General features: G+C 39.5%; 1 long non-coding RNA gene across 1 annotated transcript; it reads right to left on the bottom strand.

The window, feature by feature from the left end:
* Positions 1-15,066: 15,066 nt before the first annotated feature.
* On the bottom strand, positions 15,067-27,171 carry LOC116661603. Its single transcript, XR_004317552.1, has 4 exons — positions 24,922-27,171; positions 23,274-23,419; positions 17,968-18,187; positions 15,067-15,317 (listed from the first exon to the last, which is right to left on the bottom strand). It is a non-coding gene; the product is annotated as an uncharacterized LOC116661603 (long non-coding RNA).
* Positions 27,172-27,180: the final 9 nt, after the last annotated feature.

Raw genomic sequence — 27,180 nt, 5'->3', positions numbered from 1 at the left:
GGAAGTTTACAGAGAAAGAACAGCTGGCCAGATGGGAGAGAATTAGTGTAAACCAGAGAAGACAGGCACTTCTGTAAACAGGCCCTCTTTAAATATGACTTTCATTGACTTTGCCGTTTATGTAAACATATGCATTAAATCCTGATGAAGGCCTGAGATGGAAGAATGGGAGAGATGGGTACTTGAACAAGCAAACTGATGAGGAAGCTTTTCAATATAAAAGAGGGAAAAAGATAACCAGGGGAGCTTAGAAACACTCAGGAGAACCAATCAATCCTGATTCTAAGGACTCATATTCATTTCTGGAGTATGCATCCACTTCCAGCATTACAGTTATTTAAAAACTGAACTACTGGAAATTACCCAAATGTCGTAAATGGGGAAATGGTTAAACAAAGTCATAGTGCATCCGCACAGCTGAATAATATGTTCAAAAGACATTTAGTGATCTGAGAATGCTCATGACACAGTGTATAGTAAAAAAGTGGGATACTAAAACTAGAAACAGAGCATATAGTCTCCATTTGGTAAGAAGAGCCTAGAAACCTATAAAAATGATTGGAAGAAAACGTATCAAAATACCAGGTTGTTATCTGTTAAGGGAACTCTGGGCAAGTCTTCTCCTTTATACTATAATTGTACAAATTCCATAATTTGGGGGACAAAATTCCAGAGAGCAGTCATTTTCTGTTCTATTTAATTATTATCGAAATTCTTTATAAAATGTTTCAGCATAACTACTTTAGAAATTATGTGTGATAGAGTTTAAATGATGCCAGTAGAAGAAAACACAAGATTAGGCAAAGAAGAGAATTTTTTAACCTTCACACTTATTTAATCAATATTTAAATGTCTTCTGTGAGCTCTGTTCTATATTAGGTTGTGTGGCCTAAACCAAATATAGTACATAGTCCCTACCCTTGAGGATGTTACCAGCCAAAAGTCAAATTACATAAGATAAATATGATTTAGTAGTCTGTATGGGACTATTTAAGGTAATCACAGAAACTAAAAGAAGAAATAGTAAAAATCAGTATGTATGTAATTCGTTTTGTTTTGTTTTGGACAGGTTTTTAAAAAAATTTTATTGAAGTGTCATTTATTTACAATTTAGTTTCAGGTGTAGAGCAAAGTGATTCAGTTATACATATACATACATATCTTTTCTTTTCATATTCTTTTTCATTATATGTTCATTTGTATATGACTGATGAGATCATTCCTCTGTTCGAGTAACTCATCCTAAAAGACTCATTTCTGGAGAATGGAAGAAACACTAGATTTAATCAGAACCACTTGAGTTACTTTTGTTGCTGTCCTAAAGGCTAGAATGTAACCTTTTTATTTTTAAAGTACTGAGAATTGAACCCAGTGTCTTATGCACACTAAGCATGCGCTCTACCACTGAGCTACACCCACTTGCCTGCAACTTCTTTTTTGAAAACTATATAATCTCATACAGTGACCTGCCATCTTCCGCCTGCTTCAGAATAATCCAGAGGACTTTTTGAAACCCGGACTGTGGGTCCCCATCCCCCAGAATGTCTCAGGTTTGTGGTAGAGTCCCAGAATTTGCTTTTTGAGCAAGTTCCCAAGTGAGGGGGGACCACACTTTGAGAACCACTGATCTAATATATTAATTTGGAATCCCCTCGCGGGGAGGCGGGAGTGACGGGGTTGAGTCAGAAACTTGGTCTGCACAGGGTCCTGATAAACATCAGGTGAGAGGGAGCCAGTGTTAGTGTCTGCTGCAGGGTCACGGGCACCCGCCCACCCACTGGGGTGCTTCTGGAAACTTCTAATAGACCAGGCAGCCCCCCTTTGCACCCAGCCACATTCATAGGCCTGCTTCGTGTGGTCACACCCAGGGCGGGTACCTGACCTGATCTGGGCCAGACTCTATTTCATAGAAAACGGACATTGGAATGGAGCCAGTCTTTGCACGAGCACGAAGTGTGAACTTGAGAGTCGTGGACACCATCTAACTGGCCTGCTGGGGCCAGACCAGTGCAGTCTGACTGGCAAGAGCCCACTGCTCAATCTTCAAGAATTTTGTGAGTCAGCTGTTAAGCATAGCCATTGTTAAAAGTTAAGTATTTGTTTACAGTTAAACACATTATGTTATAAACAAAAGTAATAAATACACAGAACCCATTACTAATTATATTTCTGCATTTTACCATTATTTATGCTCTTGGATTGGTTATGATCGTTGCATCTTTGTGGTAGAAATACTATCTAATGGTCAGCTTAACTGCACATCTTTTGCTGACCCCACACTTGAAGACATCACTTTGGTAGCTTGAAATCAGCCATAATGGGAATATTTACACCACAGAAATTAGTAGAGCCTACCAATCTGGACTTGATTGATTGTTTTGTTGATTGCCTACGCTTTACAAAAGTTACGGGGAAAACGTTAATAATACAGATCACAATTTCTCAACCTTGGGCCAGGTAATTCTTTTTCGGAGGAGAAATGTCACTAAGTCTACCTATTAGATGCCACTAACACCCATTCTATAGTTGTGACAACCAAAAATGTCTTTAGACATTGCCGAATGTCTCTTGAGGGGCAAAAATCTCTCTCTGGTTGAGAACCACTTACACAAATGAAATCTAAAGTGTCCTGTCTGTAGTTGTTACATAATAAAAAAGGACAAAGATTTATGAGACCTTCTTCCAGGATTTGAAAACCATTACGTGATTCAAACAAGTCTCTCATTGATACGTTTTGATCATTACGTTGGAAACCAGATCCCTTTTAAGTTTCCCTAAGAAGAAACCATGGAGAAGTAGCAAGAAGACAGTGTCAGGAGGTTTTCAGAAAAAGTATTTTTTTTTTATCTTTTTTATTCATTAGCAGGTGAGGGCAATGACAGATAAACTGTACCAGGCCATAAGATCTATGTGGTCCAAGGTTACAGAAGCTGACACTCTGATTTTCCTCCATCTACTACATCCTTCATTCATTAAAATTAGAAGACGTGGTCTTGTTATTAAAAAAAAAATTAGAAGTCTCTCAAATCATTGACAACCAAGTGAAGTTCTGACATCCATCTTTGTTGTTTGCCTTTTGTTTTATTCATTTATTTAAGCAAAAATATCAACCAGTATTCATGTCAGAGCTGGATGCGTTCATCAATTAAGCCACAGGTTGGCTAGGGACACAGGTTAGCTAGGAGTTCTGCGAAAATCATTTAAAACAGTGAGAATCAATTGGCCATATGGAGTTTACAGTAAAGAGTATAGTGTCGTTCATTATTGCCTAGAAACTGTCCTTCGTATCCTTCATCTCAGTAAACATTGTATGACTGTATGTGCACACTTCTTTTCCTCCGGAGACCCAGCTTTTAAACACTCGCCAGCACAGCACTGGGCATTATCCACCTCCCACATGGGCTTTGCTGAACTCTTCAGCAAAGAAAATTGGGATATCAGGAAAAAGAGAAAAACAGATTTTCGAGAAGAATCCTGAATGATGGACAGTGAGATTCATTTCCGAAGCCTCTGGATTTCCAGTTCTCTGCTCTGGTTCTTCCTGGAGTCTAGCTGCCATCTCCATACCAAAAACACTCCTGAATATACCTTTTTAAGGTATGCTTTTTTCACATTTTGATGTTTCTTAATTCAATATGCATTTTACAACCAATGTGTTTGTAGCGAGGGCTGTGTGTTCTGCCCCGGACGCTGTCTTTGGGGCCAAGGCACCCCTTCCTCACCTGCCGGGAACTGGGGGTGGAGGGGTGTCACACAGCTGCCTCCCTCACTGCGCACAGACCTAGCCCCAGCCGAAGTTACAGCCCCTCCCAGGAGGGTGCCCACAACTGGAGACCCCAAGACTCCTCAACTTCGGACAACTCTAAAGGGGCATTCCAGCTCCAGAGCTCCCCAAAGACCACAGGCGATCTTAGTTGAGACATCTTTGCAGTCTGGCTACTCCCTCTGCCAAATCCTGCCTTCCTCATTTCCTTACAGATGCATCTCCAAGAGCATTCCCTAGGAGACTACAAACGTGCAGGCAAAAAAAAGACACGCTTTGACCAGTAGACACAGGTGCTGTGGTTCAGTTGTTAAGAGACTATTCAACTGGCAGGCTAGTTTTGACATCAGTCATTCTTGTGAATACGATCAGCTGGTTACTCCAGAGCCTGATCCAAGTCTGGTGACACAAGCAAAAGTGAATTTAAGGTGGCTAAACATTGAGAAGCAGAGCTTGGATTCTGGTGGGTCTGTAATGTCAATGGCCCGTGAAGCCCGGGTTGAGAGGCCACCGGACGGTCCCCACTGACATCTTTTTCTCCTGAACTTTCCCGGAGACCAAATGACGGGATAGACCATGCTTCTCGTCAGCCCCCCTTCTTTCTTCCTTGACATTTCTTGTCTATTCTGGTCTCCCCTTCTGTTCTCTTTGTCCCATAGCTTTCATACTGTATTGCTAGTGGGGGATGTAAAACGAATGAATTAAAGAGTTCAGTGCCATTTGCAATAACATGGATGGACCTGAAGGATATTATGCTTAGTGAAATAGGGCAGAGAAAGACAAATGCTGTTTATTTTCACTTATATGTGGAATCTTAAAAAAATAAAACAAATGATTATAACAAAAAAACAGACTCCCAAGATACAGAGAATAAACTACTGGTTACCAGCAGAGAGAGGAAAGGGGGGTATGATAGGGGTAGGGGATGAAGAGATACAAACTTCTATGTATAAAATAAATAAGCTACAGGAATATATGGTACAGTACGAGAAATAAAGCCAAAACTTTATAAACTTTAAATGGAAATAATCTATAAAAATATCAAATCATTATGCTGTACACATGAAACTAATATAATATTGTAAATCAACTATATTTCAATGTTTTTAAATAAATAAATTTAATTATAAGTCAACTATACTTCAATAAAAATAAATTTTAAAATTTAAAGTTTAAAAATCAAAAATAAATTTAAAAATAGAAAGAGTGAGTTCAGGAGAAAAAAAATCAAGATTAGGAATAAGAAAGGAAAAATAGCCAGGGATCCAAAAAGCATTAAAGGAAATATGAGAAATCCTACCTGCAACTCAATGGCAATAAATATGAAAACCTAAAAACTAAATATGAATAATAATAAATGATAAATGATGAGCATTAATAAATAAATATGAGTAAGTATGAAAAACAAAAACTAAATATGAATGATTTCCTAACAAAAATTTAAGCTACCAAAATTGTTCAATATAAAGTAGAAAACTGAAATAAGCAATTAAGCAGAAAGAAAGAAAGGGTGATTATAGACCCCCCCATCTTAAGAGGCATCAGACAGAAATTTTCACTGCTGAGATCCGCACAGTCTTTAAAGAACAGATAACTCAAACTTTCTGGGCTCAGAACCCCTTTCTATTAGTAAAAATTCTTGAAGACCTCAGAAACTCTTTGTTCATGTGAACTATATTTATCATACCAAACACTGAAACAGAAAAAAATCTTAAATTATTAATCCATTAAAAAAAAACACAAAAACACATTCTATGTTACTATAAATAATGTATTTTATGGAAAAATTATTCCAAAAATTCAGAGAGAAGAGTGGTATTCTTCTACATAACTGCAAATGTCTTTAATGTCTAGCCTAAATAAAGGAAATGCAGATTCTCATGTCTGCTTTTGCATTTAATCTGTTATAAAATGCTATTTTGTTTGAAGTATGTAATGAAAATCTAGCCTCACGGGAGCTGTGTTGTTGGGAGAGAGAAGAGCACCTTAATGAGGTAATAGTGGGCATTCTTTGCTACTATACTCAAACACGACAAATGGTAGTTTTCTAAAAGTTTGTTGCAGTTCGGAATTTGAAACCATACCAATAACCTTTGCCTACTCTGTTACATTAAAACCCATGGGTCCCTCTTGAACTTTAAATGGATCTTTTACTTGTGCATGATTTTGTAACATCACTCAATGGTCATTTAGAAAATATTTCACTGATATATGCAGGTCTTCCAAACGTTGATACACTATAACACATTAATATTTTAAAATTAATATCAATATCACCTCCTCATTCTCCTCAGAAAGCCATTTAATTACAGGGAAGATATTAAGCTTATGGTGGCAGGTACAATTTGCTATTTGTAAGATGCTAATTTTCCCCCAAAGCTCGTGTTGTATTGCTAACAACAAATGTCAGTTGTTTCCTTAAGTGGCAGGCTCACTTTGTTCATTTGCAAGAAAACGTCTCCCAGATACCAAGTCTGAATAACCATACTCCGTCTAATGGCTATTACTTGAAGTAGTATCCTGTGAAACAGAAGAGCTAGTTCAGCTTGCGATTCAAACAATCACACGCGCTCCTCCTAAAGCTGACTGGCAGGCTTCAGTACGTGGCCAAAGGGCTTTATGTGCACTGCCTGTTTCATCACACAGAATATTAAAAAGATGCCTACTCATGTGGCAAGAGTTGATAAAATTCATCATTTCCACTGCTTTACTAAGAACATTCAAAAAATGTTAAAGTGCAGCTTGCTTTCTTGTGGCTGTGAGTCCCCAGGGATGAAGACAATGACTAGTGACAGAGTTTAGTGCCACCGCTTTGATTCATGCCAGTGAATCAGTGAACTCACTGTCGCTTTTGTACCTTCAGAGCAAATGTCAACTTTCCCAAAAGTAATATACAAATTCCGTGTTTCACTTATACTTTTTATGGAGTGGGGTTCTGTAAGAGGAGAAAATTAGCTTAAAGATCATACCAGGGAGGGAGGGGATAGCTCAGTGGCAGAGTGTGTGCTTGGCATGCATGAGATCCCGGGTTCAATCCCCAGTGCCTCCATTAAATAAATAAATAAACCGAATTACATCCCCCTACAAAAAACAACAACAGCAAAAAAGATCAACGGAAGTAAACATTTCCAATAACAGTCACAAAAATGGTGAAAAAGTGTAGTGGATTGTTGCTTCCAGCCCAAAGGACTAGCTGCTACAGTAACTGCTGTCTCACCGTAAACAATTTAGAAAAGTAAAACTTCGAATAAGGAACATTACTAGGGAAAAAGAGGACTATTTCAAATGATAGAGATGTCAGAGAACCTACATTGCGTGTTTCTAATTCTTCTAAATTTGTTAGACTTGTTAAATGTCCCAGAATGTGATCTGTCCTGGTGCATGTTCAAATGGACTTTAAAAGAGCGTGCATGCCTTCTGACGTTTAGGGTGGAGTGTTACATAAGTTCTAGTTAGGTCATGTTAGACGATAGTGTTCAAGTGTTCATTCTTCTATGTCCTTATTGATTTTACTCCATCAGCTTACTGATAGTGATGCATAGAAATCTCTACCTCTAATTGTGGACTTGATTTCTTCTCCTTTCAGTTCTAACAGTTTTTGCTTCATATATTTTGATGGTCTGTTATTAGGTACATACACATTTAGGATTGTTACGTCTCTTGATACAATTTCCCATTAATAGATTTCTGTTTCCAGATTTGGGCTATTAGAAAGAAAGACTGCCGCGAGCATTTGTGCCCAAGTGAACAAAGGGTTTTATTTTTCATGGGTAAATACGTAGGAGTCGAATTGTTGGGTCAAAGAGGGGGATAACTTTATAAGAAACTACCAAACCTTTTTCAAAGTGATTTTTATCATTTTTTATTCCACCAGCAATTTGTGAGAGTTCTGGTTGCTTCACATCCTCCTCTCAACATTTTCTGTCATCATTTTTTTTGTATTTTAGCCATCACATGGATTTTATTCTGTTTCACCTTGTTTTTAAAAAGTGGGTATTTATTTATTTTGGAAACAATCTCAAACTTAAGAAAAGTTGTAGGTAAAGTACAAAGTACACTTCCTTCTGGACCAGTCAAGAGTAGTTACCAACATGTTCCTTACTCCCAGATAATACTTCCTACAGAAAAGGATATTCTCCCGCATGATTACAACACTGTCATCAAAGTCAGGAAATTAGCATTAATACGTTACTACTATTTAATCCTTTTACCTCATTTAAATTTCACCAGTTGTCCCAATAACATCCTTAACAGCAAAATAAGCCAGTCCAGAATCATACACATCCTTTGCATTTATTTGTCATATCTCTTTAGTCTCCTTCGCTCTGGAATTTTTCCTCCATCTTCCCTTGAGTTCCATGACCTTCACAATTCTGAAGGCACAGAAGAGTTCATTTGTAGAACGTCCCTCAGTTTGGGTTTTCTGATGTTTCCTCATGATTAGACCCGGTTTATGAGTCCTTGATGGGAGTACTGTAGAAGTAATGTTGTGTGTGTGTCCTCACTGCATCCCATCAGATGGTTCTGATTTCCATTTGTCCCATTCCTAGTGATGTTAATCTTTGCTCATTGGATTAAGATGATGTCTGCCACACTTCTCTGCTGTAAAGTCACTTTTCTCCTTTGTAATTAATAAGTGCTTTATGAGTAGGTAATTTGAGGCTATGTAAATATTTGTTCCTCATCTAACTTTCAACTTATTCACATATTTATATCAAATGCAGATTCATGGATTCTTGATTTATTCAATACTTAAATTTGTTACCATTGTTTACTTTGATGTCCCATTGCCCCAGATTTTGCCAGTGGGGCCCATCCAAGCTGGAGTCTATGTCCTTTGACAGACCACCATTCTTTGGGGATTCCCTTACTTTCCAGCACAAAATATTCTAGGATTATTCTGTACATCCCCTCATATCAGTCATTTCTTCAAAAAACCTTGATTCTTTTTGGTTGAAAATGGTTTTCAGAAATGAAGATCAGGCCTCTAGATGTCTCATTGCTATTGGGGTTCTGATGCTTTCAAGCCTTGTTCATGGTCAGAGCTAGAAATAATATGGATGTGTGTGTAACCATCTATGGATATATATATATATGTCCACATATATATATTGATGGACCTATATACAGGTATATATGTATATACACACACATATTACATCTGTATTTATGTGTTAACTTGTGTATATTGAAAGCCACATGAATTCCAGTACTACTGGTACATCAGTTTCCTGCATTTCATGTTTGTAACTCCCTTCTCTGACAATAAGAAACCTACCTCCCATTATCATTAACACACTTTCTGCTATCTGTTTTCTATTAGTCAAATTCCTTCTTTGTTCCTCTCTTCCTCTTTTCCTGCCTTCTTTCGGGTTATTTGAATATTTTATAGTATTCCATTTTGATTTCTCTGTTGGCTTTTTAGCTATATATCTTGCATTATTTCTAGTAATTGCTCTAAAGACTTCAATATATGCCTTTAACTTGGCACAGTCTACTTAGAGTTTGTATTGTACCACTTTCTATAAAATATAGTAACTTCTTATGCAATAATTTTATTTACTTCTCCCCCAAACCTTGTACATTTTTTTCTCATTTTTATTACATCTACTTATGTTATACACCCAACAAGAGTTATAGTTTGCAGTATGCAATCACATGACTTTTCAAGAAGTTGAGAAAACAAAATATGTACATACTCTTATATTTACCAAAATACTTACCATTTCCTCTGCTCTTTATTTCTTCCACTCAATCCAAGTTACCATCTGGTGTCATTCCCCTTCCACTTGAAGAACTCCCTTTAGTATTTTTTTATAGCGCAAGTCTGCTGGTGACACGCATTCTCAACTTTTACCTGAAAATACCTTTATTTGCTTCCATTTTTGAAAGATAATTTTGCTGCCAATTGTGGGCTGACAGTTTTATTTATTTCAGTACTTAAAGACATTATTCAGTTGTTGTCATGGGGTGGGTTCCCTGGGAGGTAAGACTCTGAAATGAAGTTTATCCAGTTGTTGGTTTACTAAGGAGTTTTCTTGGTCCCGAATCTTAGAAAGGAGAAGGAAACAAGAGTGTAAGAAGGAAAAGTTGGGCTGTGATGCATGCCCTATACCAGTCTTGGCTGACCCCCTCGGGGAGATCTGGAGCAAGAATGGCTCTTTGGATTGTCCTGCATTGGGCCAAGATGGTCAAGTCTTCATACTCCTGATTGGTCAATCACTGGCTGTAGGCATCCCAGGAAGGGTCATGACTTTTAATGAGAGAGATCTTTGCAGCAGAGGCAAGGTGTGAAAGAGGCTGACAGCTGAAGGCTACTTGTTAACAGCACTCCTTGAAGCTGGGGCAACAAGTTTTTCACTGACAGGATCTGGGTGTGCATCACAGTCTGCTGGTCGCCATTGTTTCAGATACAAAGTCGGCCATCACTTGTGTTATCGTTTCTCTTTATGTAATGTATGGTTTTATTTTCTCCTGGCTCCTTTATCTTTGGATTTCAGTGGTTTGTCATGTGTTTAGTGTGATTGTCTTAATATGTATTCTGCTTGTGGTTCACTGTCATCTTGGATCCATACGTTAGTGTTTTTACTAAATTTGGAAGTTTCCGGCCATTATTTCTTCAAATATTTTTTTCTTCCCTCTTCTCTCTCTTTGCTCCATCTGGCACTCCAATCATACGTTATTAGACTGCTTAGTATATTGTCCTACAGCTCTCTGAGGATCTATTCATTTTCCTTTAATTGTCTTCTCCTATTTCTTGAATTTGGACAATTTCCATTCACCTGTTCTCAAATTCACTGATTCCTGTGCAATCTTCAATCTGCCATTAATCATAGCCAGTACGTTTTTCATTTTAGTTACTGTATTTTTTGTTTAGAATTTTGAGTTTGCTATAGACAATGTTTGTGTCCCCCGGAAAATCTACATGTTGAGATCCTAACCCTCAATGTGATGGTGTTAGAAGGTGGGACCCCTGAGAAGTGATGAGGTCATGGAAGTGGAGCCTTCATCAATGGGATTTGTGCCCTTACAGAAGAGACCCTGGAGAGCTCCTTCACTTTGTATGTTATGTGAGGACACAGTGAGAAGACAGCTGTCGAGGGACAGGAAGTGGGCCTCACCAGACACCAGATCTGCCAATACATTGATCTTGGACTTTCCAGCTTCCAGAACCGTGAGAAATAAATATTTGCTGTTATGGTATTTTTGTGATCGCAGCCCTGGCATGCTATATTGTGTTGCTAAGATTCTCTATCTCATCATTCATTATGAGTATATTTTCCTGTAAGTCCTTGAACATATTTATAAGAGCTGCTTTGAAGTCCTTGTCTGCTAAGTACCACCTAAGGTTTGGTTTCCACTGAGTTTTTTTTTTTTTTTTAATTACTTGCATAAGGATCACATTTTCCCATTTCTTTTCATGTTTAGTCATTTTTATTGCGTATAAACATTAGGAATGATACACTGTAGACTGAATTCTGTTATATTGCTCAGAAGAATGTGATTTCTGTTCTAGCAGGTTAATGATTTGGCTGGACTCAAACTCCTAAGTCTGTCCCCTCTGTTTTGGGCTATATTTGAAATCTCTACTCAGTTCTTTCAGTTACTAGCTGCCACTTTTCCACTGCATTTTTTGTGGTCTCCCCCACTTATACACATTTCAGTGGTCAGACAAGAATTGGAGCAGGGTTTATATGCAGTTTTGGGGGCTCACCATCTCTATAGCTCCCTCCCTTCTAGGATATCCCCTGACCTTCCTAGCCACTCTTCCAGCCCTGAATTCTGTACTTTAACAATATCATCCAGTAAGGCTGCAGATTCATCCTGAGCTACCTAGTGGACTGGGAGCATCTCTGGGAAAAAACTAAACTCAAACATCACAAGGGCATAGTTCTGATCTTTTAAGTGAAGACTTCTCTTCAATTTCTGCTTGCTTTTAGTCTCTGTCCAATATTTTCAACCAGATTTTATCATTATTAGCCATGGGAAGGTTAGTCCAACCAAGCTAATCCACTATTTCCAGGAGCCAAACTCCCCCGTACAGCTATTTTGCTCCATACTGGAATCACACCCCATTCCCCATCCTATTTTTCTTTATTAGCATAACAGGAATTTTATTAAAATGTCCATCCTCTTCCCACATATCTTTGGGGGGAAATCCTGATTCCTCTAGGTCAGTGCTATAACTCATTTCCCCTGCTTTGACAAAATGTTTAAGAAGGCTCATATATCAGTCAGGAAACTAGAAGCTACTCTTTGCAGGCAAGATATAAAGGGTTTTAATATAGGGAATTGGTGGTTTACCCAGAAAAAAAAAAAGGTCTGAGGAAGAAATGGTCAGATAAATCACCACTGACCTCAACTTAAAGCTCTCGAAAGTCACCTTGAAGTTTCTCTGAGCATCATGTCTGCTCACAGTTCTGGTTGTAACTGACTGAAGTGTTCTCTCCATAACTCTGGTTCAGGGGTGCCTCTCATCAGCACACTTCAGCCTGGAACCATATATGACAAAGGGGATTCTGACAAATGTAGCTCTTGGCTTCTCCAAAGCAAAGGAGGCCTTAGAAGTGGTGTTGGTGATGCCAAGTCAACGACGGAGTATCCAACTCGGAGCACGTGACCCAAAGTAGTCAAAGGCACAGGAGGGGAAGGAAGCTGGCGAGCTTCTGAACATTTATTTGCTGATAAACTAAATAAAACTAGGACTCACAATAAGAACATTCTCTCTTCTTCCACTGGATTTTTTTTTTCATGTGACTCTTGGAACCAAAGAACTGATCTTACGATCATGAGAGGAGCCAGCTGAGATGGAAGCAAACAGCATTTGAGGCTTGTCCAATCCCAATTTCTTGTTATGTGAGAATAAGTGTTATTATTTAAGTCATTTTCAATTTTTTCTTTACTTGTAACAGATGTAGCACATTACTTAGATCATGGAAGTAAATCTCAGAAGAAACCATTTAAAGGAGTAAAACTGGGAGGCTTTAGGGAGCAGGACTGGGAGTAATGAGATGTGGTACAGGACACCTTGGTTTTTATTCTATGCCGTGTGCTATTTTACACTGTAAAGAAGATATATGCTACTTGGATAAAAAATTAAATTAGGAAAGGGACAGTCTGACAACTCATATCCATCTCTACATTGTGCTTTTCAGGATTTTACTCTGATCTGTAGTGCAAAAAGAAATGGCAGCTAAGTGCAACAGATTAAATAAAGAATTCCAATCGTTGTTCCTTGCTCTTATTTCAGGTAACCGTTAACCCCAACTGCTTCCTAAGAAGAGCTTCCTAAGTGAACTCCATTCTCATTCCCCTTGATCTACTGTCATCACCAAAATAATCATTCCGAAGGGCAAATATGATCACATCCCTCTTCTGCTTAAAATCCTTAATTGGACTCATATTGTCTCTACAAGATCAAACCCAAGTTCCACAGTGTGGCAGCCAAGATTCTTCAGGATCTGGCCCCTGACGCTGTCTCATGTACATGTTCCAGCTATTCTGACAATTTTACTTTTCTTCAAACACTACATGTGTTCTCAGACTTGCATGCCTTTACACACACTGTTTCTTTGGCTTGGAATGTCCTTTCTAACGAAACCCTTTCCAGCTACCTCTTCTGTGAAGATTTCTTACCCGGTCCTTCTACAACATTTTCTTCCAGGTACATTTCCAAGACCTATAGCCTCCATCAGCACAAATTATATTACAGATCAAAAATCACTTACTGGGAAGTCTGAAATCCAGACAATCTATGAAAAATGAAAATATTTTTTGGTAACTCATTTGATGGCAAAAACTGAATCGAACTATTTGTATTTATAATCTCAATTTACTCCACTTCGTGTAACTAGTCACCAATTATGTGGCAGAAATATTAATGAGTTTCGCTAGAGCGAAGCCTCAGACCCGACTGGTGGTATTGTCCCAGGGAGTATACGCACCTGTGGCTCATTCCAAAAATGGCTCCTGCTACATGTCTCATCCCACAAGTTCTAGAACTTTCGCTGCTCATAAGAGTTGAGTCTATTTCCTCTCTCCTTGAAAATGGGAGTCATTTTATGATGGCCTTGATGAGTAAAAGCAATGAATGAAACTGCTTGACCTCCAAGGCAAAGTCCTACAAGGTGATATGGCTTCTGCCTGTTTTCTTCTCAAAATTCCCTCCTTGGAACCCAGCCGCCATGTTGTGAGGAAGCCCTGTCACATGGTGAGGCCACTTGTGGGTGTTCTGGCCCCCAACCCCAGCTAAGGTCTCAGCTAGCATCAACCACTAACCAGCATCAACTGCCAGGTACGTGAGAGAGGGGTGCCTTCAGGTGATGCCTGCCCTTGGCGTTCAGGCGCCCCCACTTGGCTGAGTGGAGCAAAGACAAGCTGGTCCACCACCAACAAAACGCAGATTCATGAGAAAAATAAGTATTTTTGTTGTACTAGGGCACTCTGTTTTGGGGTAATTGTTCTGCAGCCATAGTAACTGGAATCTCATCATACTGCTTTGCAAAGATGTGAAATATTCTGAATTCCAAAACCCATCAAAGGTTTCAGATACATATACTCTAATTGTGAATGTATATATCAAATTTTCAATGGAGTTAAAAGTTTTTGAGAATGAGAACTAAGTCTTTTTATCTTGTTATTCTCAGAACCAGTGTCTAAGACTGGGTAGGTTCTCAAGGCATGTCTATTGAATTAATTTTGAATAAATGGGTAAACAAAAAAATGAATAAATACAGTTCCAAACAAATGGTTATTTAAAAAATAGTTTTATGGGAGACTATACTTTCATTTCACTCAATCCATTGCTCAAAAGTAATTTAGAATGACTTCTTTATAATTAATTTCAGATGGGGAGCTATACAAAAAGTTTCATTAATTTTGCTACCTTGTTTTTAATCCAAAAATGTGACCTATTACGATTACATATTTTATCCATCAAAGTATGTTCCAAGTTGTCCTTGGCTGTTTCCAAAAGTCAGATGCATCAATAAGGTTGAAGATTTTCCATTACTGAGAATAATTGAAATAATTTGACATAAACTCTGAAGGTAATTCCAAAACAGAGCGCCCAGTGTTTTTGAACAATGCATGTTCAAATGCAATGCAATACAATGATGCCTGAATGCAAAGATTTCAACATCCACGTTGACCACTTTGGGGGAAAAAATCCTATTAATTTGGAGTATAAGTTCTACTTTGCCTGATAAAAATATGTTTATCTCATGGACACACATGATGTCACACATATATTTGACGGAAAAGGGAGGAAAGGAAGTAAAGAAGAAATCCACAAGGTCATGAAGACATGAATAGATAATGTCAATTTATTTTGTAACGTTCCTGCTGAGAATAACTGTTTTAGCTCTTCCCAGGAAATGTTATAAAGATGGAATAAATGAGACACTAGTTTTACAGTTTTGCTGCCCAACGTTTGATCAGAATGTAAGGGATCCTTCCTGCTTGGCTCTTCCTCCTTCCTCACCTTGTATGAACAGCAGAAGCCAGGGTGTACACAGGTGTATTTGAGGATAATTCTCATTCAGAGGAAACATCACTGTGATAGCAAAAGGGATTAGATAAATATAAATATTAACCACATGGTCTCAAAAAAATGCGAAAAGGGGGGCAAATCTTACAACCCAGAGCAAAACTTCTTGGAAATCTTCTCTTTCTTTCTCCTCTCTGATAGCTCACTGGGCCCAGCGGGAGCATGGCCTCCAGACCCCCTTCTTCCTACATCCTCTTATCCCCCTTCCCTATCTCTCTCATATGCCCCCTTCCACACAAGTACCGCCTTCTTCTTTTTCTGTCCTACCAATCTCATCTCCTGAATCTGTTCCTTTTCTCATTTTGCCACTTTCTGAGATCACTGGAAGTGGCCTTGGCTGCCTTTAATTTCCTCCCTCTCCCGTTAACCTGGTGCAGCACAATCCTGGGACTGGGACACAGCATAGGCCAAGACAGAATTCTCCTTGCCAAGGAGAAAGGGGAGAGGGTGTGAATCCTCAAATATTAATTTGTTTTCCTGTCATACCAACATCTTACAGGCAGAATTACATTTCACTGCACAGGAGTGATAGGATGGGTAACCTTAACCAGAGATACTGTTAGGACATCATAAGGTACAACGTGGCCTGGCTACAGAGTCCAGGTGAACAGTGCAGGAACCACATATTCACTGATATAGATTGCTGTCGCCCTGCTAGGGGCTAGTTAAATTGGTATTGATTTAAATGGATGGGTAACTAGTCCCATGAGGAGCTATCTCATGCCTTAGGACCCTTTTCTAAGCCTACAAGGGTATTTAAAGCTCCAGAAAATGCCAATCCTATAGCCCTGCTCCCCTCCCCCCCAGACTATGAACCCTGGGGGAAGTTCTGGGGTTTGAAGGGTGGAGAACCTGTACGAACAGAAATTCCTGTTTATAATAGGGTTGCCAAATAAAATTTAGAACACCCAGTCAAATTTGAATTTCACGTAAAGAATGAATAATTTCTCAGTATAGGTATGTCCTTCAATATTGACGGGATATACTTGTAATTTATTTAAAAATGTGTTCATCCTCATGCAAAATTCAAATGTAACTGGGTGTTCCTGTTTGATTATTTGTACCCCCTCCTAGATCTGGTAACCCTAACTGATGACAATCAACCAGAAGTGAAAATCTTACGCTTAAAAATGAGAATTCTTAGGTATATACTGCCTCTTGAGTTGCCCACAAGCAAATGTACCTAAAATATCAAAATATCAAAAAAGCAGGCTCTGAAAACATCAAGATAGGCGGAGGCAGTCTGCAGCATTAAGATGCTTAAGTAGCTGGAAATGCTTTATTGGTGTCCTGCAGACAGACTAAGTCAGCTTGTCCTTAAAGAGTATATGGTGTTGTAACCACATGAAAATTTTCATGTCAGCACAACTTATATGGATGAGCTCAAAGTCTCTTCTTGGTTCCTGGAAAGGGAGTTGGGGATTTCAAAGCAAAGTGCTTCTAGGGATATTTAAAAATCTGAAGAAAGTTCATATTGCCAAATTAAGAGACAATATAGATCAAAGATGTAACTACACTGACCTGGAAAACTTAAAGAGGGCAGACATCAGCCAAAATGCTCAAAAAAAAAAAAATATTTTTTTTCTTGAAAAACACTAATTTCAGGTTGAATAGAAAAGTGAAAATTTGAAGTGCTAAATACATCTAGCGAATTCCTCCTTTCTTATCTTCAATCCTGATCATTCATTAAAAAAAAGAAGAAAAAAAAAGGAATCTCACCCTAATTCTTCAGAGAATGAAACTTTCAGTGTCACTTCATCAGGCTGAATCATTATTTTAAAAGCAGATATGTGATATATTTTTATGTAATTATAAACTATTTCAGTTAAATTAGTAAAAAATTATTAGATTTGTATAGATGTATCTATACAGATTATTAGTTACTAACAAATTATGAAACCAGAAGAATCACCAAATCACCCAAGTCTCATAGCAGATATCCAATGTATTTGTTTTGCTTTGCTGTTTTTAAAAATTAAATTACTCCCATTAGATACAGATGTCATCCTAGCATGCTTGAGCAAAGGTTTAACTACAAAGAACTTCACGGATGAAATGAGACCCTTTGCCCCTCCCCCCGCTTCCCGCGGGAAGATAGAACAGGGCATGCGCTAGACGGGGGAAGCGGGAGCTATGGAAGGTTACCAGTGCTATGAAGCTTCCTGCACCTACAGCTATCCCCTGTTGTCTGAATAGTATGGGGACTCCTGGGTAAGCCAGAGTCAAGAAGATTAGGCAGAACAGGGAACAGGAAGAGGTATTTGGAGCACGTGCGAGGAGTGGAACATGAGGACGCTTCAGGTAAGGGCACAGGCAGTGACAGGTTAAGATCGTGCTGTCTCTGGCTCCTCTGAAGCAGCTCAAAAAACGGTCTTGCACGATCAGCTCTCTGTTAGAAAGGGATGCTATTCTGCTAAAATAGGACGTAAGAGTTGTGATGGGTAATTTTGTGTGTCAGTTTGACTGGGCCATCAGGTGCTCAGATTGAACATGATTTCTGGGTGTGTCGGTGAGGGCGTTCCCGGATGAGGTTAGCAGTTGTATCAGCAGTCTCAGTAGATGGCCTTCCCCGGGTAGGGTGGGCATCGCCCAATCCATTAAGGGCCTGAACAAAACAAAAAGGAAGAAGGAGGAATTTGCCCCTTTTGCTTCCTACCTGTTTGCTTGAGCTGGGACATCAGCCTTCTCCTGACCTTGGACTGGGATTTACACCATCAGTTCTGCTGCCTCTCAGGTCTTTGGACTCACACTGGAATCACACGACCAGCTTCCCAGTCTCAAGCTTGCAGATGCAGATCCTGGGACTTTCTCAGCCTTTGTAATTACTTGAGCCAATTCCTCAAATAAATCTCTTTATCTATGTGTATATTTTTAACCTAAAATAACGAAACCAGCGGATTATTTTACCAGCCAAATGGGTTTATTCTGCAGCAGCAAAGAACTGCAGTTTGGGGCATACAACAGTGGGGAGCCACCTGCAAGTCTGGTAAAACAAAGGAGAGGAACATTTTTTTACAGAGGAGAAGGGAGAGTTAAGAGAAGCTACTTTAAGCAGAGTCCATTGGCGGAAACTGGGAGTTAACTGTACAGTGGCTTTTCATTGGCTGAGTAGTGAGAGTCTCTGATTGGCTGAGCTGTTGCCAGGCAGGGAGAAAACCTTTCTCCTCCAGCAAAGTAGTGCCACTTCCAGCCTGAGACGCACAGTGTGTCTCTCCCTGTTGGGATCTGCACTGACCTCAAGTGGTCCGTGCGTGAGAGCTGCCGCTCCTACCTCCCAACTCCGTTTTGGTGACGCTTTCCCTAATTTTCACAGTTATGGATATGTACACATATATGTACATCTATATCTTTCTCTGTGTCTCCTCTCTTGGCTCTGTTTCTCTGGAGACCACTAATACAAGAATAAAGACAAGCCCATTAAGCATCACAGCGGGAAATGAAACCGTACTTACCAACCCCGAGACCTCCTCCGGCACATCCTCCCTCCCCATCTGCAGTCACCTGCCATCTGGATTCCATTTCCGCGTTTAGGGAGTGACTCCTATATAAAGACAGTCAGCTCTTTCTCATTTTAGCAGCTAACCAAACTGTGCACTCGCTGAAGGCAGGAGCAGCCTCTCAGATCTGTATTTCCTACGGGGCATAAAACCTAGAAACAAGTGCTTTGCACACAGGCGCTTCAGTGAATTCATGAGCACAGTCTCCAAACTGCTAACATTTAAAAACACTAATTAGTATTATGTTATTAATCTCCAAACTCAAACAAGATTGAATCACATAGAGACCATCCTGCCTTTATGGTCCTCCCTCAGACTCCTTCAGGATGAGATGGAGGAAGCACGAGGTCAGGGGAGTGGAGAACAGATTGCAGACCCTGGAGGTATCACTGTGGCTTTACTAAACCCTGACCAGCATTCAATTAGCCGACAGAAAATGAATGGAAGTCCTGTCAGCATGTTACGCACACTGGGGAAAAGAACAAATGAAATCATGTTGACAAAATCTGTCTCTTTCCTACAGAATTTGTTCATTTGATCTTTATCCCAAACCGTCTTTGACATCATTAACCAGAAATTGAAAACTGAACATATGAAACACACAAAAGCCCATTAGATTATCTAGCCTACATTTTGGGCCACATATACAATTACACGTTCCCTATAGAAATTTTTTAGAGCTTTGTTTACTCCATTTCCATAGACTTCCTCTAAATGTTCTTAAATCTTTTTCTAAAGAACTTATTCCAGTCAGGGACATCTTTGATACCTGACAGTTATTCTGAAATTTCTATTTCAATTTGTCTTATTTAAATTTTGCCCCATCACTCCTACTTACACCCTTTTCCTATCACCATACTGTAGATAGTTTTCAAATTCCCCTTTAGGCATAATTTAACCATGCTTCACACATTAACTTGAGTAGACAGTATATGGTATAAATTACAGAAAACAGCGATGTGTGAAGACATTCTGTGGTGAATAAATTAAAGCATTAATTTCAGACACATCAAACCAACACTTAAAATTTGTGGTTCCTGTGATTTTCAGACCTGTTTCTAAGGTCTTTGGAATGGGTGAATTAAATAGAAGAGATTAGTCTAAAACTTCTACTTTTATTTCATAGGAGGGAGATCAGCCATTCCCATGAATATTTAAAAGAGGAAGATTTTTTAAAAAGAGAACTTAACACAGAAGACCTACTCAGATTTAAGGAGATGTTGACATTCAGACATACAGCTGAAAAAGACTGGGTTCAGCAACTCACCAGACATCACCACTGCCAACCTGGCAGTTAAGGGAATTACAACCACTACACACACACACACACACTTCTTTTTAAGGAGACTTGAGAAAAAGGATCAAGTTTATTCTTGTTCCCAGTTTCCTTATTCTTTACAGTGCTTATCACTTACACCATATTTTCATTTATTTTGTTTATGGCCTCTCTCCCCCAGCCCCACCTAGAATTTAAGGTCTGTGAGGGCAGAAATTTTACTTTGTTTTGTCTTGTTCACTTCCATAACCCCAGAGCCTAGATACTGCCTGACACATAGGAGGCTGTTAATAAATATTGAAGAAGTGCATTTATTTGGCACTGATTTCTCTAGTTAAGGACTCAAATAGAAAGATCCCAGGCATACTTCTCTGCTAAAAAGAGCCACTCCCCGCCCCCCCAACCCCAATCAATACAGAATGAGAAAAAGTTCTTCAAATTCCTAAAGATGGGCTTCGAGGTAGTAGTGTTAGCCCTGGAAATATAACCGGGAAGCATCTAAAATCTGACCATTTAATTAAGGTCCCAAAGATGAGGTTCATGAAGGAGAGGCCACAGCCTATTTTCCTCCTGGTATCAGCTCCCGGCATGGGCCTGGGACGAGGCAATATACAAGCGCCAGTTGGAAGGGCTGACCTCCACTGAGTTAGCCTCCGGTCTGAGCACTTGCGTGCTGTAATTCATTTGCTTTCGGCAATCATTCTGTGTAGGGGGTACAGCTCTTAGATCCAGTTTCCAGAAGAAGAACATGGGGCATAGGAGTTAAGTAACTGCCAGTTAGCAATGTCTTATCTCTCAGCTCCAAACCCACCCTTCTTGGAGCTGGAGCTGGCGGATAATGCGCGGCCACGTCAACAGAGGGCACCAGAGGGATGCTGCGAGGCTGCAGCCCCGGAAGACCCTCCTCCGAGGCTGGCTGTCCTCCAGTGTGGGAGCCCAGTGGCCAGCCTGGAGGAGTCCAGCTGCATTGCACTACAGTGTCCTCCCTCGTAGCTGTTTCTGCAGACCAGCGCTGGCCCCACCTTCTGGAATGTCTTTCCCCACCAGCAGGCTACGTGTTCATGAAGCAGCCATGCTCCTGACTGAAGGGGACTGACTCCCCAGCCTTGGGGTGGGGTGGGGGTGGGACCCTTCCCTGGTCCTTAGTCCCTCTATTGGTGGCCTCCACCTCTGTACCCCTTGGATGCTTTTTACCCTGGTTAGTAGTTAAGCTCCTACTAGTTAACAATTCTTTACATTCAACTGTCCCTAGATACAGTGCTGGGAGGGAACTATATTATATACGAGACCCCAAACTGCCCAAGATCGTGCCACTAGGAAGCAATCAAGCTGGGCTTCAAATCCAGGAGATCTGATAACACAGGACACACTCCAAACTCTGATGGGAGATTGTCTCACATGTTTGGGATAAAATCCAGGTTAACTTCCCCTACGGTCTGGACACCCCTAACACCACAGGAAGTATTCCCTTATCTGGGAATTCCATTTGATGGCAAAAATGACAATTGTTACACACGAGTAAGGTACTCAGTTGCATCTCCTCATGGACTAAAACCACTTGACCGTAAATTTTAACATATCAAATCATTTCCACACGCAGGATTTTACCCAAGTGACTTTGTACGGGTGAGAAGGTATATTTGTTATCTCTACAGATATAGAAATGGAGGCCCACAGACATCAAACATTCACATGGGTAGTTGTACCCAAGTCTCCCAACTCCCAGCCAGAACTTTATCTATAATATCACTGTCTTGCCTTGAAGCTTAGTTATTCTGGAGTCAATCTGATAGGGACACTGAAAAATGGATCCCCCAAAGATCCACATCCTCATCTTTGGAGCCTGTGAATATGACCTTATACAGAAAAAGAGTCTTTGCTGATATGGTTAAGGATCGTAAGAGGCAAAGACTATCCTGGATAATCAGGGTGGCTCTAAATGCCATCATAAGAGTCCTTATAAGAGACGGGCAGAGTGAGATGTCACATACAGAGGAGAGGCTGTCGTGAAAACAGGGGCAGAGACCGGAGTGATGTGGCCACAAGCAAAGGGACGCCTGCAGTCTGCAGAATCTGGAAGAGGCAAAACATGAGAAGATGCAAAGAATGCATGCTCCCCAGAGCCTCTGGAGGGATCAAGCCCTGCCGCCACTGGAATTTTAGCCCAGTGAGACTGACTTCCAGCCTCCAGAACTGTGAGAGAATAAACTTCTGGGATTTTAAGCCACCGAGTTTGTAGCAGTTTGTGACAGCGGCCTCAGGAAATGAATACATGAACAAATGCAAGTTTAAGAGTATGCAGACAAAAACCAATTTCTTAACGTGACATAAAAAAAATCTATGCGGCTGACCCTCAGACAACACTGATTTGAACTGGGTGGATCCACTTACACTTGGAATTTTTTTCAACAGTAAACACAACAGTAGTGAATGACCCACGGCTGGATGAATCCTTGGATATGGAACCTCAGATGTGGAGGAATCATGTATATGGAAGTTATATTTGGCTTTTTAATTGTGCCAAGGGTCAGCACACCTAATGCCTGAGTTGTTTAAGGGTCAAGTGTAAACCCACTTTCAGTAAAATTCAGAACTTTGAGAACATTGAGAATGAAAACGTGAGCTACAGATTAGAAGGCATTTGCAATAAGAATATTCTGCAAAGGATTTCTATCCAGAATATAGAAAGAATGCCTTCGAATTAATGAAAAGGGCCAACAACTCAAAATTTTTTTAATGTGCAAAACACTTAAGTAGGCCTATCACAAAAAAGGACGTCCAAATGACTGATATGCATGTGAAAATGCGCATAATGTCATTGGACAATGGTACCCCACCATACCCCGATAATACCAAGTGTTGGTGAAGATATGGTGAGAGTGTAAATTGGTACAACTACTTAGGAAAACCATTTGGCAGTATCTACTAAAGCTAAACGTATGTATGTACTGTAACTCAGAAACTTCACTCGTCAACACAAGATAAAATGTGTGTATGTTTACCAAAAGACACAAACTAAAACGTACAGGAATATCCAACAACAGTAGAATGGATAAAAAGTTGTGCCATATTTATATAATGAAATAATACAGAGCAATGAAAAAGGATGAACTCCTACCATAGCCAACATGAATGAAACTTCTAGACATAATGTTGAGCAAAAGAAGCCTGACACAAAATGATACACACCGTACGGTTCCAATAAGATGAAGAAGAAGAACGTGCGAAACCAGGCTATGGTGACAGAGGTTACAACTGTGGTGTCCTTGGGGGTTATCTGCTGGGAGAGACCATGGGCGAGTCTGCTGGTGTGCTGGAATGTTCTCTATCTTAACCTGGGGGCGGGGGGTTGTATGGATGTAGACATAAAAGTAAAAGAAATCAGAACTATATTTGGTATCTTGTGATAACCTAAAATGGAAAGAGAATCTGAAAAAGAATCCATATATATGTATATAACTAATCACTTTGCTGTATATCTGAAACATTGTAAATCAACTATACTTCAATTAAAGAAATTTTTTTAAAGGAATCATCACAATATAAAAAATAAGTAAAAGAAATTGATTGATGCGTATACCTGAGATGCAGGTTCTTTACTGTATGTAAGTTAGACCTTAATTTAAAAAAGAATACTAAATGTTTGTCTTAAAGAAATGACACAAAGTTAGGAAGATTATTGTATCACATTTGGGTTAATGCATCACATTTAGAAGTCAGGAAACCAGCATGGCATTCGAATTTCACTACAAAATGGTCTTATGAAAACCGATTTTCCTCATTTCCAAAATTGGAATATTAATATCCACCAACCTCACATAGCAATTAAGAGAATTAGATAATGTGTAACTATCCTTGAGTTCCTCTTAGAGAAGCCCGGTATAAATATAAGGTAATATTTTTGGTGGGGCACTCTGAGATCTCATTTTCACCTAAGTAATCTCATAAATACAACCTCCTTTCTTTTAAGTTACAGTTGCTAAAACCCATAGAGTAAATGAAAGTGAAACCTGAGTTGTGCCAGCAACAAACTGATAAACTGAGGATAAAGTAGGGCTGCCTCTATTATTCTTTCCACGACCCTTCTGATGGGCGATCATCACAAAACTGTAAAGTTAATATCTGTACTTATTAAACCTTCCTGAAGGATTCCAGAATCTACTTACTGACAGGATTTTCAATTCCAGAGACTCCAATCAAAGATTTATAAACTGGCTCAAGCCCTAATACCATCCTGCACCTCTCCTTCTCTTTGAGGGTTGTTAATAAAACAACTAGGTTGCAGTAATATCTATGTATGTAACATGGCTCAAATCACATAGTTCCTCTAAATCTGAGCACTAGCCACATGTAGCTATTAAATACTTGAATTTGGCTAACCCAAATTGATTTGTCCTCTAAGGGTAAAGTACATATCGTTTTCAAAATGTACAAAAAGAAAAAAAAAGAATGTAAACTATCTTATTTTTTAAATAGTGATTATATGTCAAAATGATAATATTTTTATTATATTGGGTTAAATAAAATGTATTATTAAAATAAACTTAACCTGTTTATTTTTACCTTTTAAAAATGCAGTTAATAGAAAACTTTCAATTCCATTTATGGCTTATATTATATTTCCATTGCACATCAGTCTCTAAATAAAAATGGAGATTTTTAAAATGCTACTCTTCTCAGGACAGAGTTTCCAGAAAGACAGTTTTAAAAATTAGGGTTAAGATTGCTTAAATGTTCTCTGGGCAAATTACCTGTCTTTGTTAAAGATCAAAACCTACATTTAATCTTTATGTATGATCAGCTGAGTTTTCGAATGGTCATATGATATTTGGCCTACCTGAAGTCATGGAGTATTTGATCAGTTTTCCCCGAGCTTTAATAACACATAAACCTGTGCTTCTAAAACCTTTGGGGAATCTTGAACTGTTGAGACAGAGAAATGACCTTAGCACATCTCCTACTGGACTACCTAGAACACTCCAACAGAAAAAACTATATTCAATTAACCAAAAACAATACTACTACAGGCTGAACTGTGCCCTCCCCCAAACTCGTATGTTGAAGCCCTAATCTCTGAATACGATGGAATTTGTGAGGTGGGACCTTTGGGAGGCAATTAGGTTTAGACGAGGTCATGAGGATGGGACACTGATGATGAGATTAGTGTTCTTATAAGAAGAGGAAGACATCAGAACTCTCTCTCCACATGAGGTCACTGCAAGAAGGCAGCCATCTACAAACCAGGAAGAGAGCCCTCACCAGGAACTGATTCTGCCAGACCTTGATCTGGGGCTTCTAGCATTTAGAACTATGAGAAAGTAAATTTCTATCGTTGAAGACACCCCCTCTATTGTATTTTGTTATGGCAGCTCAAGAAACTAACACTACCACTTAAAGCAACTTCTTTCTAATTCATTATCATAATTAATCTTTATTTAATGCTAATGATGACTATATACATTTTTGTTAAATAAAGGCATGGTGATTGGCACAATGTGGAGAATAAACAAATATCTGTTGATTTTCCCTACACGTTAAGTAAGACGGGACTGACCCATGGCTCAGTAGACCAGCTTGCTCACAGACCATTTTTATTGAGCCAGGAAGTGTCATGGAAAATGATCATTATTTTAAAATATTATATATACAATGAAATATTTTCTTCTTAACTATCAAAAATATTTTCTCCAGCAAATGAAAGTCATATTCCTACTTAAACTGAAAATGCTAAGTTGCTAATCTCCCTCTAGGGATCTGCTTCTTGGTATGGTACCTTCAATAATTTCATTATCACTTAAGCATAATAAAATCTCATTTTATGCTCCAAGGCATGAACGATCCTAAATGTTGCTGAGTCAGTATAGTGCTCAGCCCTGTGGCTTCTGGAATAACATTTTTAAAGGCACTGCAAAAAAGAAAGAGAAGGTCCCGGCCCAGGGAACAGAATCATATGCTTTGTTTCTTCAGAAACCTTCAAAACATGTTTGGGTGCTTGGTTTTAAAGAAAGAGGGGGAAAAGGGTAGAGAACCAAATAGGGTAGTTAACTCTTGTTATCACTTTAATCCCTTCTGCCACCTCTTTGAATGCCAAAAAAAATCTATACAAAATTTTGTTTGTCCTACATTTATTTTCTGGGAAAAGACCCTGAGATCTGAACATAACCTTCAAGGAGATAGCAACCAAAAAGTTTAAGAACCTCTTGTTTAAGGGTTTATTTTGGTGAAGTGAATGAACAGCCCTCCTCCTTACCTCCAAGCCAGGCGTAACCAGCCTCCTCACTTGCGACATATATACCACTTAACATGAGACCTCAGAAGGTGGACTGGGCTCTGCTTCCACTATTGGGCGGGTCACCTTGTTCCTTGGTTTGATATCCTGGTGTGTGTATGTTTATGCAGGTTCCCTCCCACTTGCCCCTTCCTCCTAGTTGTCCCTGTTAAATATGAGTGGACCTTAAGTGGCTGTTTCCTCCTTAGAGTGAGACTCACAGTGTGAACTGCTACCCTATTTATCAACATACCCCTCCCCCTTACTCCTCTCTACTCTTTTGAGGCCACCTGAATGTGTCACAGTGCTGGAAGGGTTGTCCAGCATTTACTCTTTGTATTTTGGTCTAGAGATGATCAGTTTGGGAGGCAGTACTTTTAAGCTTCTGGGATCCCGTTTCTGCACTGCCGTTCCCAGGTCGTATACAATTCTCCTCCATTCCCACAGTAAGTTGTTCTGAGAGCGCAATGGTGTGCTCTTAGCTCCCTAGAAAAGAGTATTATACACACCTAACACACACTTTCTGTTTCTGCCAATTATTTTGGCATTATTCCATCAAATGGCAGAGCCCGCTGCACCTGCCTTGGCCATTTCTCCCCCAAGAGTCAGCAGGGCGATCAGGCACCCACTGACGTCGCAGCGCTCACCCCTATCAGCCTCTCCAAGCCCCACATTGCAAGTTCTCTCCTCGAACATAACTCCTGATCTTCCTTCCTACAGTCCTCCTCGCACGGGGGCAAGGAACTGAAGCTCCCCCTTTCCCATACTCGGCTTACCAGTAAATTCTAAAATCTCTCTTCCTTCTAGAGCGCACGCAGATGGGTAAGT

Source organism: Camelus ferus, chromosome 35 (assembly GCF_009834535.1).
Source record: "Camelus ferus isolate YT-003-E chromosome 35, BCGSAC_Cfer_1.0, whole genome shotgun sequence".
Classification (NCBI taxonomy): Eukaryota; Metazoa; Chordata; class Mammalia; order Artiodactyla; family Camelidae; genus Camelus; species Camelus ferus.
The sequence above is the reverse complement of the archived record's forward strand: the minus strand, read 5'-3'. Positions and strand labels throughout refer to the sequence as shown.